Source organism: Aythya ferina (assembly GCF_964211825.1).
Source record: "Aythya ferina genome assembly, chromosome: 2".
NCBI classification, from domain to species: domain Eukaryota; kingdom Metazoa; phylum Chordata; class Aves; order Anseriformes; family Anatidae; genus Aythya; species Aythya ferina.
Window position 1 is genome coordinate 37734998 of NC_140297.1, and position 20212 is coordinate 37755209.

Consider the following 20212-nt stretch of genomic DNA (forward strand, 5'->3'; position numbering starts at 1 on the left):
TTTATCAGCCAAAAACCACCTGGTTATCAGAAAAACTAGTGAGATCTGCAGGAAAAATAAACAACAAGACACACACAGACACACACACACACACACAACATAGAATTATTAGGTGGTTGGGCTGCTTCTGACCATCCTCAGTCATAGACAGCAAACTTTTGGGGGGTCCCTTGAAGGAGTTGTTCGAAGTAAGCGTCCTGGCTGAGTTGTGAGTTGCTTGGTGCAGATTCTCAGGCAGGACCACAGGTAACAAAGAGCCCTTATATAGACGAGTTCTGAGTCATATATTCATAGAAGTGTTCATAATTGAACATTAGTGGAAAGAGAGGTCATTTTGTAGAAAATTGGGTTGTAACACATGTAGGCTCCAGGCATTTTAATTACACAGAGAAGTGTTTTGCTACCTAAATATTTCTTTCCTGAGCGTTACACTTTGATCCTGCAGTAAGTACTCCGTGGAAGATCTTGGCAACAGGGGAGAGCTCATTGCATTCAGCCCCCGATAAGGGACTGCTGCTGCTCAAGAGAGCACTGGAAGACATGCAAGAAGGTCTCACAGGATTTGAATTGCTCTGGAAAAGGATTTGATACTTGAAGATATTAATAAATCATTGTCTTTTCTCACCTCTGCTATCCCACATTAATTGAAAGCTTTTTTGAATTGTTATTTTTATGAAAAAAAAAAATCTGCAACTTTACATGATTTCAGCGTGTATTCAAGCTTCTGGAAAATAATAAAAATACAGAACAGTTATATTGAAGTCAATAGGACTCTTCAGTTTCATAGCTGTTGTAACTGAAATTGTTTGTCAGTAAAACTGAACAGTTATATTGAATGTGAAGTGAGGTTTCTGAGAATGCATGTCTGTGTCTTATGTTATCCTCACAGGTTCTTATTTCTTTTCTTTTCCCCCAGTGGGTAAGCAGTAATATGATTAGCATATAGGCAGAGGAAATTTTCAGAGTAAACAAGTATGTCCTTTTTTGAACAGTGCTAGATCAGAATTTCTCTCAAATTGTGGAGGTATTGTTAACTTATTTAGTGTCACATATAGCGAATATTATTTTATAAAAGGCTGATACAAACCGATGTAGCTAAATAATTGGTTTTCAGGACTGCTTCTGTGATGGGTGTTTATCTTTGTTCTGTCACAAACTGTTATATTGTGCCCATTACTTTACTGCTTTACTATTAGGAGGAGCTCAGCAATGTTGAACCAGATGCAGTTACCAGGAATATATCATTTCCCAAGAGTAATTAATTCTGCCGTTCCAGTGTTTATCTCTCTTTGGTTAGATTTTTTCCAGCTTCAGTTTCCATTAGTTTGCTGTCTTCTTTTGCTAGATGACAGACAGGATAGGACAACACCATTTTCTTCTGTGGATTTGGAGGGGGAGACACCGTAGGCTGCATCTGCCTTTGCTTTCCAGCTCATTCTTGCATCTGTGCCTGACCGTGCATGCTGCATGCACAGTGCTTCATCCTGGTTTCTCTTTTAGATCAAAGCAACTTCTTCCCCATAGGACAAACCTGTCTGTGTTGTGAGGATTTACCTCAGTTACTGTTCCAGAGAAGAATAGAGATGAAGCTGCAGTAAATTTGGCTCCCTCCACTCCCCCAATTCTCCCCCAAGTCCTTCACCACTATCCCAGCATCATCTGCACTCCTGCATGCCCTGGTGGTGTACAGCACACACCCGCAGCATCGGGTTACCCTAACCCCGTCCTCACAGGTTTTTGGCACACAGAATGGAAAAAAAAAAAAAAAAAAAAAAAAAAAAAGTGATGTTTTAGGATTGCAAGGGCAACAGAGGAGACTGGAAATCAGTGCTGTGCGTCTGAGCACAGCCACCACCGGTGTTTGGTGTGTGAGTCACTTGCACCCCTGGGCTGGGAGCCTGCCTGGGGAGGACACATTTACGAGAGTGGATGCTGCCATTGAATCAAATTCTCTTCTGTGGCAACCAAGCATTTGCACTGATGGAAATGTTTCTTTGTCAAATGCATTTAGAGGTTGATGAAGTCACAACATAAATAGTGGAGGAGAGAGATTTTCACAGTTACACTGCCACTGTGAGCTGGAACATGCACACATGTGACTGGCAGCAATTAGGGCTGCACAGATAAGGACAGATTTTGCCCCCATCCTTCTCTGTGGCTTTCTGCACTTGATACTGTTCAGATTGGCAAAAATGAAGTGTGTTGCATGCTCTGTTTCATTTAGTTGTGGTTAGCGTTCAAAAAAGAATTTAAAAAATTTAAGAAAATATTTTTCTGTCTCTCATTTCGTCTTGCTTTTAATGCGAGGTATCCTTGGATGACCAAAAGAATGACAGGGACATATCTTGAGTGACAAATGTTGAGCTCTCGAGACAGTACAAAGAGTTCTGTGCTTCTAAATAATGACATTTTTCTTTTTGCAAATTTAAAAAAAATATGTCTTTAATAAGCCAATTTTTACAATTGCATTCAGAACTGATGAACAACATCTCCACTACTGAAAAATTATACTTAAGCCTATCATCTGTAAGGCAGTTTACTCAAAAAGCATCCTACATCAGGTAGAGATGAATGCCATGATTACTTTCATAAGATAATGGAGCCCTGACTTTTTCCAGCTCTGTTTGCACATTAGCCTGAAATGAACTTTCTTGCTCAGTGGTTTCATTTGCATCATCATTTTCAGTCACTAACCCATAAAAAATACACACTCAAATTCCCTGATCACTTCTGAGCACTTCCTGTATTAGAAAAGGATTTCATGGCTGCTTCTGAACTGAGTATTTTCTGCCTTCATTTGAAGCATTGGCTCACTTTAGGTATTTGTTATTAAGACACTTGTAATGTTTTTCACTATATTTTCATGACGTGTCTTTTCCTCCTTGACTTTTGTGCCTTTTTCTGTTATCTGCAGGGACAGCCTCAGCCCTGGTGGATCAAGCCCCATCATCAGGCTTCATCAACATGGAGTTATACCAGCATGACTGGAATGTGAGATAGGGTTACGGTTTCTTTTCCAGTGTAGCCACATTGCACAATTCCTACTGTGCACCATTTATAGAAGGACTAACAGCTCTAGCTTGTTCTGCAGAGAGATCAAACTGTTACAAAATAAGCACCTTTTTATTGATGTACCATGGATGACACAAGGTAATCTTACTCTACTAAATTCTGAGGAATAAAATGGTGCAATTTTGGTGTGTAAGCAAGTTCTTCTAAGCCAAAAGCTTAAAACCTGATCCCTCGGGTCACTGTATTCCTCCCTTGCTTTCCTTCACCCCTATTTCAGGCCATGTATACGAAGTATGTAGATAGCGGCACGCTGCGGATCGGGTGTCTCGGACAGCTGGCAACACGCTTGGAGTACATGCATAGCACCAATATTTCCAAATGCAAGAGCAAACCCAAAGACTTTAAAAGGTTTCATAAGGTTTGCTTACAAATAATGTTTTTTCCAGGTGCTGTTTCCATGTGTTTCAAAGTTTGAAAAAAATGGTCTTGTTTTCAAATTGAATAGGTGTTAAACATTGAAAAGCAGGCATGGTCCTAATCACATACCAGCACTTTTTTTCAGCCTTTTGAAGTCCTGAAGGGCACTCTGGGAAGTATTACTTTTTTTTTGCCAACAGTTCTATAATATAGTTTCTATTTATTTGCACATACAATTTGTTATGCCATCTATGCAGAGGCTTTTTTTGGGTTGGTGGGGCGGAGTGGGGAAGGAAAATATTTGTGACAAGAGATAACTGGAGCCAAAGCAAGTAAACGTGACACGATAAAATCTGGAAACTATATAGCAAAGATACTTCCCATTTCTTCTATTGAAAAACAATGCCCATGACTTCTCCTATTTACTATTGTTTTGTAAAGCATTTCTTCATATTACAAGTTATTTTTCAGTATTTTCAGTTATGGTTTTGTGTACCTTTTTAAGGCAAGGCTGTGCATATGATGATGTCTCTGATGGTAGTAGATGGAAATACCAGCAGAGTTTCTGTCACGATATGGTAATTACTAAACAAATAAAGCAAAATCGCATGGCTGAATCTTGTAACTGTCTGTTTTAACTGTTTAACTATGCTCCCTCTAAATGTGTTTATGACTTAGAAAACAAACTGTAGGTTGGTCTTAAGGGTCTTTTGTTGCAATATATAAATAAAATATGTTGTTTTTTCCTACTTAAAAGTGGTGATGTAATTTCAATAGTCAGTTGCCTTAAGTGTAGCTATCTGAAGTTCAGACTATTGAAAATAAAATTTAAATCAGATTACATAGGAGGTTTGGGACAGAATTGAGATAATTTAGTTTCATTATTTAATCACAGCATGACAGGCGTATGCATTTATTGATGTAATACTGCTGACAAGAAGAGTCAATGCATACAAAAAGACCACTGGAAGCAGCAGCTGCCTCTGTCAACAGATTAAAAATCAAGGGAGATTTTAAAGTATGTTTCTATTAATTGAATATGTAATCATTTTACGTAGAAGGGTTTTAATTATACTTAGTCTCAATGTCCTCATTATGCACTTACATGGACTAAATATCCATGATCCTTGAATAACATGTGGTTTGACAAAAAAGAAAATATGAGAATAGCAGAAAAGAGATTTTAAAGGAGTGGTAAATAATGTAGAAAGAAGACATCGTGTCTGTGCAATTTTCACAGCACAATTGTGAATGTCAGATAACAGCAACTAGATTTTCACTGGGGGCTTTTCATTCTTAAAGATAATAACACATTAGTTAGCAGACGTATAAAATTGTTCAGATTCTCCAAACTTCTGAGCTGGGTCTGTCTTGTGAAAATACCCTACTGGTTTTCTGTTATGTATACCTCAAATGGCAATGCAGTGGGACTGGGAACACACAGCTCTCATATTTCCAATTTATAATTCTGGATTATTTCTTGTTCTGAAAAGTTCATTGCAGAATATAACACCTTTTGCCTTCCATTTTCCCTTTTTATATCAAACTGTTAATAGAAAAACAAAACAAAACAAAACAAAACTGATTGTTTGGGTCTTACTTCTGTACAAAATAATATGCTATAAACCAATATATACACTGAGATTATTTAGATTCTCATCAAATGTGCCACATCCAGAAGACCAAGCAGAGGATGCCTGTCCAAACACAGTTCTGTTGCTCGATAGTCTGTCTTCTGCTCTGGGCAAGAAAACGTGTGGTTATGTGTAAATTACACAGTCAATTATCAGGCTGTCATGTCTTAATTTTGAGCATTTGATCTTGCTGTTCTTTCATTGAAGGCTGGAGTATTTCTGTGGATCATGGAGTTGTTTTTATTAATTTGTTTCAGAGGAAAGTTAATTGCCAATTCAAAATCACATGCTGAGTGAAACAGATTTCTGTTGTGTTCCATGGCTTTGATTGAACTCTGGGACAGGAGAAGAATATTTTAAGAAATTGCACTGTGTGGAAACAAAGAACACAAAGACAATGGAAGAGAAACAAATGTTTGTGACCGATCTGAGGCAGAAGAGCCAGATTTGCAACTAGAGATGGGGGGCCGAGATCTGTTTAAAAAAGCACAGATTGTGACTGGGACAGCACAGCGAGAGTCTCCTTCCAGACACAGAAATAAATCTTGTAGGCAGCTTCAAGCCATGCACAGTCTGGACGGTGAGGCAGACGGCAGCTCTCCCAGAAGTGCTGGAGAGCGTTTCCGCAGAAGCTGAGCGGGCTGTCATTTTCGGAGTCGGTAGGGAGAGCTTTGTTAATCTGAAGTAGGAGTCAAGTGCACGAGTCCCCGCTGCAGCTGCAAGAGACACGTTAGCTTTGGAAGAAAAGCCACAATCGGCAGAAGGTGAATGAGTGAAACTCGAGTCTCAGTCGCAACAGTGAGAATATGTGAGCACGAAGTGGGGAAATGTTTGCCTCGTCTCGCTGCCTCTGTGGAGGGAAGCTGTCTTGCTGCAGAAGTGTGAAATCTGGAGAGCAGCACTTACGCATCACAGCCGATAATAAAAAGTGAAAGCCTGTGGATGCAGCCGAGTCACAGGCTCTGGCAGTCATCAGGAGGCAGGAGAAAGCTTTTCTCTTTGCATATGAGAGGTTAGCGTTAGGCAGAGTCGATCACAAACTGTGTCAGAGAGGGCTTGGCAAAAACTTCCCTATGTTTTCATCTACAAATCCTTGTTTACAAGCAGACTGCAGCTTCATAATAAACTGCATTGGTGGCAGACTCGCTGGCTTCAGCCTTCAATAGAAGTTTGGTAGGACAAAGTCTACAGAGCTCGTTTATACATACATTGATCTGATTTAAAGCAAACAAACAAGTAAACCCGATTAGTCTCAGATGGAGCATGGAGTCTGATTAACTAAATTATTTGTGAAGTTAGTATCCTAGAGAAAGTCCTGAAGATATTACCACAGAATTACCACAACATCATTTCCCAGCTCCTACAATTAAAGGGACAGTTTTCCAATTTATCTGGGTTTACTTTTGAAGGAACAGGGACAGAAATTCTTAAGTTGTTACATTAAAATACATTACAATGGATCCCTGAAGCAGAGATGACTGAAAGAGTCCAAGCTGGTAGCAGGGGAATTGCTGGCCTCCTGAAGCAAAACAGGCACAGATTTGTTGAGATGGGCTGAAAAAGTAATTTAGCTCCATGTGTTGCACAGCAGCCGAGGACTGCTGCCATTTGGCAATCTCGCCAGACAATTAAAGGAAGAATTTCAGCCCACTCGCCAGTTGTTTTTTAAAAGGAAGAGGGCAAGGGAATCCTTTGTGATGTTTGGTATCGATGTTCATCAGTAAGGATGAAGAGCAGCTCCTGCTTGCCACACCACTGCAAAGGAGGAGGCCAGGTGGAGAGAGGTGCTGTGTCACCTGAGGTGTGACTTGTCTACCAGCAGCTAAAGGGCTCATCAAATCAACTCTCTGCCTACTCCAGATTAGAAAAACTTGGGGTAAGTGATAACAGATCAGATCGTACGCACCTCACGGCTTGGGATTTATCCTGGATGATGCTGGGCCCAGGACCTGCTTTCCCACATCCTACAGATCAGCAGGTCCATGGCTGGGTGCAGGCACGGCTGCCACACAGCTGCAGCACATCGTGGGCAGGGACCAAGGGCAAGACCCCCAGCATAAAAGCGGGTCCCTGGGAAGCAGGGCAGCTCTTGCTGAGGTCTCTTCCAGCTCCTTCTCTCAAGGCCACCAGCTGCACTATCTTTAAGCTGGCCCTAAGCCCAGGAGACTGACCCCCCTGGAGCTCATGGGTGCTCTCCAGAATTCGTTTCATCTACCCAGCCAGTGACCTCCTCCTGTCTGCCATGGACAGCTGACACCAGCTTCCCTTCCCTCCCACTTGCTGTGATCTTCAGCACTGCCTCCATCTAGCTCATGCTATTGCTGATTTATGTGCAAGGCAAATAACACATTCCTTGCTACAAGGTCTGCTGTTCTCCCGTCCATTGCTCTCCACCTTCGCAAGCAGGTGGTTCTTTGAGCCTACGATGCTATCTGAACAGTGGTGCTTTCTGCTGGGTCTAGAAAGTGCATTTACAACTTGGATTGATGTTAAATCTCTCAGGAATTTCTATCTACTAATTAAGCACGTTCTGTCTTTCCGCAGGTTATTGTTTATTGGGCATGAATTTAAGTAGTTTGCAGAGGAATGCAGCTGAGGCAGCGAAGTACTGGTTGCCATAACTGTCAGTCTTACAGATTGGTGGCAATATCAAAATAAGAAACAAGCTATTAAAAATACGTGAAAATCTCCAAATTGCATTTGGGATTTCTGAGACAGAGAACAGAACACGTGAGACACAGATTTTCAGCGTTTCCAGTTCATTCAGGCTTGGGGTTCGTTAACCCAATGGGACCGTATCATTGGGAACTGTCATCAGAGATGCTGGGGACTTACCGAATAAGAAGGGACAAGTAGACAGAGCAAACCTCCGGTGTGGTTAGGATCCTGTAGCATACCATTTCCTTGTGAAAATGACACCATGCACATATCTCCTGTGGAAAATAATGTTTGAAAAAGCAAATAGCCAATGGTCACATGATTGATTTTTTTTTTTACATCAGAAGGATGCAGATTATGGAGAAAAGGCACCTCATTTGAATGCCAGGAAGGGGGGAGATAAGCACATTGATTCAGGTATTTTGTCTGAGAGTGTCTCAGGCAGCCAGTACAGTACGGAGCAGCCCTAGCAGCCAGAGATAATGCTCCTGAATACAGCCGCAGTGGATTTATCACCACCTGACAGAGCTGGTGTTGATGCTTCGAGGCAGCACCTGCAGGCTCAGGCAGCATTTCAGAGCAGTTCAAATACCATCAGCTAATAGATCGAACAGTGTGCAAAGGCCTGAATTACGGCAATGTCATCTGTTGGCAGTGCTGTGTTTGGGAAAGGAAGTTGTGAGTAACTGTATCCCAAAGAGGCTTTGCTATAAACTCTCGGGAACATATTTTATTCAGAATTTCATATGGAGGACTAAAACTGTGGAAGAAATATGGAAGAAATGGACCTCTGTCATTTTCTTTTTCTTTAAAGCATTACAAATAGGCAGAGCCTGTACGAGGAAAAGCCTAGGCAAGGTGGGATTTAGAGCCCCTACATAATTTAAACACTTTTGAAACTCCTATTTGTTGTAGGATCTGTTTGATAATGAAATGTTTTAATGTTTTAGCAGAAAGCTTGCTAAAATGAACCGAACTGGAACTGACCACTGCTGTGCATAGCCTGGTGACTTCTGTTTTGCAGAGAAGGAGGTGATGTTTGTTCAGTCAGTGAGAAAAGCACTGCGAGGCTACAGCCTGTGGTGGGTGGGAGCTCTCGCTCGAGTGTCTGCGCTCTTCCACCACTGATGTACAGGTGTCTTCACAGAAAGGCGACGTCTCAGTCTCTTGCCTGAGAATAGGTACCTATTTCCAGCTTCTTTCAATAGTTTCTTTTTTAAATAGGCTTTACTCCAGATAACCAGGCTGATATATTTACTATGCCACGTACAGATGTTAACCCACACTGTTCATGAACGCAATCTGCAATGCTGGCTGACCTGGAATTTCAGTGCTGTGCATTGCCAGGAGTTAGACGTATGGGTGGTAGATGGCACAGTTCTTTATACGTATAAAGATGACTTCCCTGTCACATATTTTGCACTTCAAAAATGCTAATAGAGGCAGATAAAAATAGCAACCACAAATGATATTTTCAAAATCAAATAAAACCCTTATCTGTTAAATCAATAAATAGTGGTATGATTCATCTGATTCTGTGGATTAATCCTGAGAGCTGACTTACTGTTCAGATCTGTAGAGAAAAAGGAAACTTGAATCTATAACTAAGATAAGCTCCACTCAGAACAGTAAATGTGTTTTAAAACTTGAGTATGGCACAAAATCAAGTTTGTCCTTAGGTTTTTAATGTTTTTCATCTATTAGATTATACCCAAGCCAAAAAAAAAAAAAAAAAAAAAAAAGTATTTAGGAGGCAAATTGTACAGATTCTGATAATTCTTCAGTTGAAAAAGTTACAAGTGAGTGCAAAGTACAGGCTTATTTGACCAGCAGGAAAAGTAACCAAAACTCTCTCTGGCATATGGAGCAACCAACCTTATTTAGTAAAGATCCTTCCTTTAAATTGTGGAATAATATTTGAAATTATTTTAAGAGTTTTGGCCCGACATTTGTTTTTAAAAGAGTTATTTATCCTTCTTATACTGAGATGTGAGGGCATTTCTGCTGTTAGAAAATATTCAGTGGATTAATGAGGTGAGTTATTCCAGCAGACAGAAAGCAGAGGTGCTGCGGATGAAATTATCCCACTGCAGAAAAAATAGGGAATGTTACATGGTATGAAATGCATTGTACTGGGACCTGTACAGTGCGAGTGGGCTCTTGTATTACTCATTCCTATAATGTCTAAGAATCTGCCTTTGGGTGTGGGCACCGATGCATAGTTTCCCACTAGGAGGAGAGCCCTTTCATAGGCAAAAATGACTGAACATTAACTTTGGATGGGCATTTAGAGTACTAAGATCAGATATGTAAATATGCTTACACAGATGCTAAAATCCATTGTATATGGGCTTGGTTTTAGTATCTAGAGGTGAAAATACAGTGCAGATTCTGTATTCACTTCAAACGCCGAGTGAGTCCTTGAGAATATAATGAAGCATTATATTGCACAGTGACCTCTGCCCAGTGCAAGCTGTTTCCTAGTGCCTTTCTGCCACTGTGATGGCTCTTTATATGCTGCCAAAACATCGTGTTCAGTCAAGATATCTGAGTCTTGAAAATCATCCTGGTATTTTTCTCTTCAAAACAAAAAAAAACCAAAACTGTAAGTAAGTCAAAGTAGGTTGATTACATTTTTCTAGAGATTTACCATTTTGATGTCTATTTATCATTTTCTTCTAGTTACTGCACTATAAATAAAAGGACAAAAACAATATGCTTAATTCGGTGATTCTCACTTAAGCAGCAAACAAAAAAGGAGGTTGTGTTTCCTCTCCATCTTAAATCAGGCAGTACTAGAAGGATGTTAAAATTTTAGAAATACCCCTTGTACCCATCCTGAAGTCTTTCATGTTCATTTGGCCTGCAGAAGCAGACCTTCAGGGAGGCTTGCCTGTGGGAAGTGTGGGGAGGAGGGTGGAAGAGCCCCACACTGCTGAACTGCAGCCTTTAGTGTCCCCATTCCCCCCCTCCAATATCATTGTGCTGGATATTGCTGGGCTAGTATATTCCCTTCCTTTTTTTTTTCCCCTAGCCCGATGGACTTCAAACAAGCTACTTTTCCACCGAAAAGGTTGTTTTCCAATCTGCTTATATGAAGTCCCCTTCTAAGCTCATCTAGGTTCACTTCACAGAGGGAACATTGGTGTGCCATAAGTGCTATCAAATGCTTCTTAGACAAGTGTCAGCAGTCAGCATCTTATTTCTCCATCCTGTGTAATTTTTTAACTTCTTTTTCTCTCTTCATGCTGTGCAAAATGCATCTGTGGCTTTCTCCCTAGCAGCCAGAAATCCCAGAATTTATTTTATTTTTCTTCTGACTGATGGAGCTTTCCGCCTGCTGTAGGACTTCTGGCGGAAGTGGACACACTCCGGGTTTGTTCCAGCATAACCAACATTAAAGTCAGACCATGCCGTGGTCACTTACTGTGTAATTGTTATACTTCTATTCCTCTTTTTCTCTTCTTCCCCTTTGTTTTTATTCTTTACAAACAACAATAGATTGAAGTTATTTGAGGCAAAAAGCATTTCCTCATGTGTATTTTTACAATCTCTAACATGAAGTTACCCTGTCCTAGAGTCTCTGTGTAATGTATACAGTGCTACGTGTGTAAGCTGGGCATGGCACCAGCCAGAGGCAGCAGTCCTTGTAAGCAGGCAGGCAACATAGCTGTGATCTACCTGCCCACCTCAGCCCACTGACCATTTTTTGAGCATTTTTTGATGGATGACAGTGTCATCCATCCTCTACCACTGCTCAGCCCTGGAAACATTCCTCATCTATTGTTTTCCTTCTTCTCTTAGCACATCTCAAAAAGCTTGGCAGAATCTAGCACAAATTACATGAAGTCATGCAAAGCAAACATTTGGAAGCTGCAGAAATGGATGGTTATATATTTTTTTTTCAGCTGTGTATTGGAAGAGACTCTCCTGACCAAGCTGTTTTTCAGCCATGTAAAGCTGTTGATGACACAGGGTTTTCCCTCCGGAAAGGGATATGATCCCATGTAGGACATGACCCCAGCAGCCTGTGGGACCATGTTTGTACCCCTTGGCATCCACCGTCTTTTTGAGGGCTGAAGCCCTGGTCAGCTGAGAAGGGAACAGAAGAGGAAATTAAGGAAATTAAGGTCTTTAGAAATGATTCTGTTGGTACAGCTGTTTTCTCAGAAAGTTCTACCTGTGATAAATCAGATTTTCATTGGAATCAGAACATTAACTTGCTTATATTTTTTCACAGACCTTACAGTCCTAGGGACAAGGCATTGTGTCACCTGTGTCCTTCAACTAGAAAAGATGAGATCTTCTTTTGTCTGTGTCTGTGGCCCACAGTAAGTGTAACAGTCTGTGCACAGATCCACTCCGTAAATAATGGTCTTCAGGATATGCTGCCCATATGCAGTTTCATCAAATGTTCTGCTTCCCCTCTTTCAAGGTCACTTTAGTTTCTTGGGATTCTGCACGTGAGCAGGCATAATGTGCACCACATACCTGTGCGTAGTGCAGAAGGAGAGATGGGTATCTGTATGTGCATGAGGATGGCACGTCCGGAAGAATACCAACTACCTTTTTCCTTTCTCATTGCACAACACAAATGTTACTTGTCAGAATCCGCACTGACCATATATTCTGAACTGTCCAGTTTCAGCCATATTTTCACTTTTTTAGCTAAGTCCCAGATGTCACACAATGGAACAAGCAGAACTTCAGGAACTCCGATCAACCACAAAACCATATTCTTCCCAGTTACTCAGAGATTTCTCAGGCATGGAGAATAATTATATGCAAGTATTAACCAAGGCCCATTTAACCCTGGAACATGCTTCATCTCAGTCTGCTCTAAGAAGCAGTGGTATTCTCTCCCTTATAGTTTTTAGATCACCATATTCCTCAAAATAGAACTATAAAACCAAACTGTAACCAGAGTATCATCCAAGCTAGTAAAAATGGGTTTTAATTGAAAGGACACTTTGAAATCCCTGTGCTGAAAAGGCCGAAACCATTTATGGGTATCTTGGAAGGGAGGGAGGGAAGAAGTGTTTCCAAGAAGAGCAGGCTGTTCTTCCAACAATAAAATATGATCAAAACTACTGTTTAACATTTAGCATTACAAGCTGGCAGCAGCACGCTACATACCATATAGACAGTAATGAAAATACTCGGTCACGCTCTTTAATGTGGTGCAACCACTTTGTGCTGTAAAGTGGTGGCAGAGGCTGGCCCCCTGACAGTCCCTGGCACAGGGAGGGTTGCTTCATCTGAAAAACGTGCGTGCCATGGAGGCAATCAAGCAACATTGCTGCTTCCCTCTCCTCACAGTTGCTGCACCAAAGAGAAGGAGGAGGGATGAAGGACAGGAATTCTCCAAGCAGATTGATTTGGAGACCTTTCTGGTTTTTGTGAGCTAGAAGAGGTTTGCCTGACCATGAAGGAGGGGATTCTGAGCAATGAGGAGCAGCGGTTATCATGGGCAGGAATGATGGGCAGGTTTAATCTTAGGATTTCCGTTCTAACTATAGAATTGGCAGGGCTGAAATACATGTATAATGGAGGGTTCATCCGTGGTTACTGTGAGGGGCCTATTTCTAAGAAGTTGAGATTAACATCTGTCCATAATGAAGGCAGCTTGGATAAAATCTCTTCAGCAATGGTTAGGGGAAAAATGCAGTATTTGCCTTCACTGAGAAGTCACATCCTGGCCCCAAATGCATTAGATAGGATGTGACTGGACTTTGTAATCACTGATTTTCTTTTTGAAATTTTTTAGTTTGTTTTAGGCGGCTTGCTGATCATGAATCATAACTTTGTTCCGAGAGGAAGGGAAGATTTTGAACTTTTTGCCTTTCAGTTATTTTTGCAGTGACTTTCAGACTAAGAGCCCTCAGGACTGGTGCTCACTGAATCTCATAAATACAGTCTCACTTTGAAGTCTAGACGAGAGGAGTTAACAGTAAGCCCAAGTGAAATGCTCTTTTTTCCCTTGAATATGAAAGGTTATACTATATCTAGGAATACAGCTACTTTATTAGAGAGTTGAAGCAAACACCACTGTAATTGTCTATTCCAAAGAAGCAGCAGATATCTAGGCCAGATATGACTTCTGACATCTCAAGGAAAAAAAAATCCAGTGGAGAATTAACTCCCTGAACCTAAGTTTAAGTAAGTAACCTGTAAAGTGGGCATTCCTGTGAGGAGAGAAAACAAGCTTGATTTGGGTTTTAGAGACTTAGGACACCAGAAGGGAATGATGATCAGAATTATGTACAAAGCTCTAAGAAGAAGTGACTAAAAGTGCAGTTATAACCTAAAATATCTTTGGTATTTACAAAGAACAAGGATTGATAGATGAGTGATGAAATGAAGAAAGCCAAGATATTCCAAGAAGACAGCTAGTAGTTCTTGCAGGAATTTTGGCTGGCCAACATATTAATGAAAATCTTTATCATTGGTTTAAATGCGAAAGACCAAAGAATGCCAGATTCTATTAAATGGGATTTTCAGACATACCCTCAAGTCTCAGTGATTTCCATAGAGGTGAAAATGTCATTCCTTATTCCACAATGAAACTTGACCTGTACGTAATTTCTGTAGAAAGAACTGTCTCCTAGCAGGTTCATCCTCTGGCAAGAGTTAGGGCTGAGCTGCCTGAGGCATTGTGATTATCTATATCTGAGGTCGGATTAGTCATACATAAAAGAGGCAGATAGATAAATGATAGATAAATGATGCTGTGATACCTGCACCTCTAAAAGGCAGAAAGCAAGGCAGGAATTTAAGATCTGCCAGCACTGGGGAGAAAGGACGGAGATATTTCATGGTGAAATGGTATCCAGGAAGTGAGATAGGAAATGGAGATTTTTTCCTTGCCCAGAAATATGAGAACTAGACCGTTTTCTGGCAGCAAAAGGAGCCAGAGTATAGAGCAGAAACTGGATGGGCTTCAAGAGCTTGAATGAATAGCAGGAGGCATAATAGGAGAAGATTGCAGGGTACGCAGCATGTACAGAAAGCTTTCTGAGGAACGGCGGACAGACAGGGAGAAATTCTGAGAAGGGTTACGGGTGGGTGGGAAAGATGCAGGCAGACATTTATGGCATTTCTGCGACTGAACGGAGGTAAGGAAGGTGGGGAGCTACAGAAGGAAAGATTTCATAAACTGTGGCAGTAGAGGTGAAGATCCTGGGTGGCAAAAAAAAAAAATAAAATCAAGAAAACAAAAATAGTAGGGAAATAAAGGTGGAAAAGATTGAGGCTGGAGGGCGGGAGAGCATGGGGCCAGGATGTGTGGGAGGCATTTAAAAATAAGCAAAGGAGCAGGAAAGGCAGATAAGAGCAGTAGGAGTAAAATGCACTACTTCTCTTCGTGGCCTGTGGTAAATTTTAAAGTTATGCTAGAATTTATTACTGTATTTTAAAATTATGTCATCAAAATATCAAAGAAAGTCTCTCAACTGATGAGGAAATGAGTCACATGGTTCCAGTGCTACACGTTATTTTGGCTCACTGGAGAAGAAGAAAAGAATAGGGAAAGAGCACTAAGACTTAAAAGTGAAGAACAGGCATCTTTGTTGGGCATAACCCAAACAGAGAGCATGATGCACAGATCATTGTGCTGATTCTCTGTCCTGTCATGCCTGCGGTCAGGCTGGCCAGACCTACTTCAGTGCTCCACCACCTTACGTGCTCCACCGATATATTGCATGGAAGATGACATGGGAGAAAAGAGGAAGGCAATGAAGAGAAATGCTATGCAAGACAGTAGAAAGGATGCAAAACTATTTGAGGATAGCACTTATCTATTAAAAAGTGCTGTTCATTAATAGATTTGAAACAACTTTTCAAGCGCACTTTTGAAATCTTTCAATATTCCCATTACAAATGGGGAAACGATGCTGAATATTTCATTCTGTAATAAATTACTGGGTTATACTGTATCAGGTGATATCAGGGATTGGGATATGAAGTGATGTTGCCACCTCACAATTGTTCTGCAAGTGTTAATATATTTAAGGCTTTTGTAAAGCTCAAGACTCACCCTGACTGCCAGTGTTGCAGAGCCATTTCCCGCTGTAGGAGTGTTTTCTATCTCAACCAAAATAAAAGGAATAGCGTGGTTTCTCTCTGTCTTATTCAAATCCAAACTTGCTGGTGACACAATAATTTTCTTGAAACATAGACAAACAAAATAGCTTTACCACATTACAGAAGCACAAGATATTACTTGCAGGGTGGATTTTGATAGTTCAATTATTTCTGGTGTGTTACGGTGACATCTCCAGCCATATATTTGTTGGCTTGCTCATGTATTGATTACACCTATTGAGGATTAAGGCCTTATTAACATGCTTTCTTTAACTGAGTATGTTTGTTCTTGGCATCTGTCTGAATACTGGCTGGGACTGTTTCCTGGTTGGCTTTAGAGCACAAATTGCTGGGGAGATGGCCGAGATTTCTCATGACTGTTTTGTCCTCAGAATGCCCCACAAAGCAAGAATTTCCAGACTCTCAGTGTCTACCCTCTCATAACTTTGTCTCTCTGCCTTCACCAACAATGTTAATACGTTTTGAAATAACAGAGGTTCAGAAGTTCACTAGCAAAATACTGGTTTTCATTGCTCAATGAAAAAGCTTTTATACATACATAACTGTAATTTAATGCCATGTTAACATCATCAGGATACATAGCACAGTAAATGTTTGCGTGTTTTAACTAAAGCTCCAGCTAATCCTAATCTAATTAATAAAATATGTTGATGGCTTTTGCAGCATTCTGCATCACGATCTTGCTGGTTTGATGAGGTTTCTTCAAGCCATCCTTCTTTGGATCACATTGCTAGTATTTTTTATTGAAATACAGCTGTCTGGAGTGCTGGTATCAGCTCACCGTGATAGCTAAGATTCTCAGCTTCTTGACACCATGATTCCAAAAAACAGCATTTTGAAATTTCTGTGGTCTTGTAATAATGTAAAAAAGATCCTAGGTAGGCTCTTGTTTAAATGGCTTGGGACATACTGCTGGAATTTAGGTTTCTGCTTGTGAAGCTGATCATAAGAGTAATTACTCTCTGGGGTAAGAGAAAGAGCTGCTATGGGCACTTATAAAGGGCATATTAGATTTCTCTAATATGAAAATGCAAATTCTGAGCAGGTTCCCCTCCTGCATGTGCACTGTCCCTTCGTGGTGCCTTCTGCTAAGCCGTGATCGTATTCCTCTGATAGGAAATAATCCTTCCCTTGAACTTTGGGGTTCTCCCCAAGCCTGGATTCTTTGTGTCCATTCTGCTGTTCACTCTCTCTGCCTCTTGCCCTGCCACAGAGAAGAGGCCAGCAGTTGAGACGCCGAGGGAAATGCAGCTCTTCATGTCGAGTATATTCCTGCTGCTCACTGTGCAGGGGCAGTGCACGGTGCCAGGCTCCCTAGCAGATGTGAGACGCAAAATAAGCCAGCCTCAACCTCTGCCTGCAGCTGTGGGGAAATGAGGCGTCCCCTGAGTCAGCAGGCTTGGCCCTGCTGTCCTTGGGGTGGTCTGGCTGTGACCAGGACAGCCTTGTCGTGGCCATGCCCGAAATGCAGAGCCAGAGCTCCAGAAGCCCTGTGGGCCCATCCTGATGAGGGCGATGGGCTCTGCTTTTTCAGGAGCACTGACGGAGAGCTGTCATGCTCTGATGGGAGCTACTTATCCTAAAAATTTGAACGGGGGGCAGGAGGAAGAACACAGCACTTAACTAGAAAGACAGAGGATCTCTTTTTGCCTGTGTCTCATCGTTCTCCTTTTCTCAGTGCGATGCTCTGCAGTGCTGCTGCTGCTGCAGCCTTCCCGGGGCCTCTTGCTGTCTCCCTGCTGTTTCTCTCTGAGGCTGTGCCTTCTGCAGCAGCACCAGCAGCCCGCAGCTGGGAGGAAGCCTCGGGGGAAGCCAGCGAGGTCCCCAGGGCGTTTGCCAGCAGTGATCATCTCCGAGGGCTGCACCAGCCTCCTGCTGGCAGCGTCCCCAGCCTGGTGCAGATGCCGCAGAGCCACAGGACAAGGAAATTCACCCAGGAGCTGGCAGCGCGGTTGCTCTTTTGCCCAGCTAGGCAACCCTGCCCAGTGTGTCAAAGTAAGTCACTGCTGGGATCTTCTCGTTTTCCCCAGTGCAGTCGAAACCTAGATTACAACCAGTAGTTGTAACATTGCCCATCTGTACGTGTGACTGCAGCACTTGAACCAAGTCCTCCATTAACCTCTAGGCAAAGACATTAATCTACCAGGAAAGCTCTGAACGTTTATAAGAAGGAGATAGAATGATAAAGGATGATGGAGTGGATGGTTGCATTACAAGGTACAGAGTTAAAGCCCGGAGAAGCTGGAGTGAACCATAGGAGAAGGACTGGTACGTGTGATTGCAGCAATCACCGCCAGAGAGTTTGAGTCCAAGACAAAGTGGGTCAGTGTGAACTGTGCAGCACTGTAATTAACGTCAGGCCAAAAGGGCCAGAGTAATTTATGGGACTGAGAATATACGGGGTTGAGAAGTGTACAATTAATTAACGCTGAGCTGGTAGGCATGCAGGAACCTCCGATCCGAAGGGGGAAAGATCCGGATTTAGCCCTTTGGATTTTAGAGAAAAAAATGAGCCTTTTGTGTGCCCAAACAGAAGTCTCTACAAGGATATGTAATTTATGAGGGTTATGGGATATTTGCCATTATTGCAAAATGTTGCCTGTTTTGAAATGCTAATGACATCTTGCATCACTGGGCCAAATTCGGCTTCAGTTACAGTTGTTACACTCAGAAATTCATCAGGGCTGCTAAGATGAGCAAAATGTAAGCAAGCGACGTTTTAATTTTTGAAGTCACGTTAAATTGCAGTCATTGACAGCATGTTAAAAGCATCTACACTGCAATCATTAAATCGGTGTTTTTTTTTCCAAGCTACGGAAGACTTGTGAAAAACCCTAATATCTGGCTGCGAAATTGCTTACACCCATTTCGCACCGAGGTAGAACTGAGGATGCCAGGGAAAGGACTGCAGAATTACACCCATAAAGGGGAGCCATTCTCTACAGAACCGCCTTGTGCAAAAGCAAATGCAAAGGGAACTCAGACCCCATTTAACAACCTGCAGGGACATCAGCAGGGTAAGTGAATCCCTACCACGTGCGCGTAGATGGAAAAAGGAGACGCGTGCAGTTGGAAAGAGGAGCACCCACGCCTTCTCCTGCCCACGCTAGCTCTGCCCACCGTGGCTAGGACCTGGTGCAGCACATCTCTCAAGCCCTCCTGCAGAAAGAGGAAGCGCGGCGGTGCTGGATGGGGAAATGGCAGCGGCGCTCCGAGGCCTACTCGCTGCTTCTCTCTCCAGTGCTCTCGGGGAGGAGCTGGCTGGGACCTGTCTTCTAGGGCAGCATATGGTCTGCTAAACTTTTCTGCAACTGTAGGATGGCGCGCATCCAGGCAGCTTTCCTTCCCTGCCAGAATTTTAAAGAAATGTTAGCAATGTTTACACTTTTCAGTTTTGACAGTCTCTAAAAATTGCCTGTTTAAACCTCCTCTCCCTCGTCGACAACACAAGCTCCAGCTACTCCTTCGGTGCCACTGCACTCACCCATCGTCACTGCAGGGCTCGGAGGAGAGAAATCCCACCAGCAGGGTCGCTCCCCCTCTGCCACACCGGTGCAGCCTCGGTCCGTGCTGCAGCTCCTTGAGCTCAGGGTGCTCAAGTAAGTGCCTGTGCCACCCACAACTGCGAAATGGGAACATTTCCACGCGCGACAAATTCAGTGCCTGGCATCTTTTTGGGGGAGTGGCAGCTTGTGCAACAGAGGGACTGGGGTTTGAGAGCTGAGGAGCTTTTGTATTGTTCAGCCCTTCGGCTTTTAAAAAGGGGGAGATTGCGTTCAGGAGATCCATCAACCGTATCTGTAAGCAGGAGCAGCATGCTTGCTTGACAAAGGGTTGAGCCTTGATAGTCAAATCTACAGATAAGAAACCTCCCCTCCCGAACAGATTGGCTGCTTACTTCTCATCCCCTTTTTACCTGAATAAACACATCTCTGCCGTCAGAACGAAGGAGCCTGGTTTGGACGGTGTGGGGCAGACTAATGAGAGCCACGTAAAGTTCCTCCCTCGCTAGGCTTAGAAAAGGAAGATAATGAGACTTCTGGGAGATGCTGTTAGTGGAATCCGACAGCACACCAGGGGGTGTTTAAGCGAAATGTAAAGACCGATACTTTTTGCAAGGTTAAGGACAGAGACCACAGCCAGAATGCTTTGCTTCCAAATGGACATCTGGCAAATATTGATCTACAGTTGTATTTAGTGTGGAATGGAAAGTACGGGTTGTGACATGAGCAGTCAATAGTTTTTTAGACCATTGATCCTTACAGTGGCTATTGATTGTTTTTTAGGCTATAGCACAATCTATTTTTTCATTTAGCTTAGCTTAAACTAATTGGATTGCAACTTGTGTGCCTGTATATGTGAAAAGGGGCTCGATATGCATTAGCAAT

At 42.3% G+C, this 20212-nt stretch overlaps 1 long non-coding RNA gene across 1 annotated transcript; it reads right to left on the reverse strand.

Annotated features, from left to right (window-relative positions):
* Window positions 1-4305: 4305 nt before the first annotated feature.
* On the reverse strand, window positions 4306-7311 carry LOC311432677. The gene is made up of 2 exons (XR_014690238.1): window positions 6970-7311; window positions 4306-6277 (listed from the first exon to the last, which is right to left on the reverse strand). It is a non-coding gene; the product is annotated as an uncharacterized lncRNA (long non-coding RNA).
* Between the last annotated feature and the right edge of the window lie 12901 nt (window positions 7312-20212).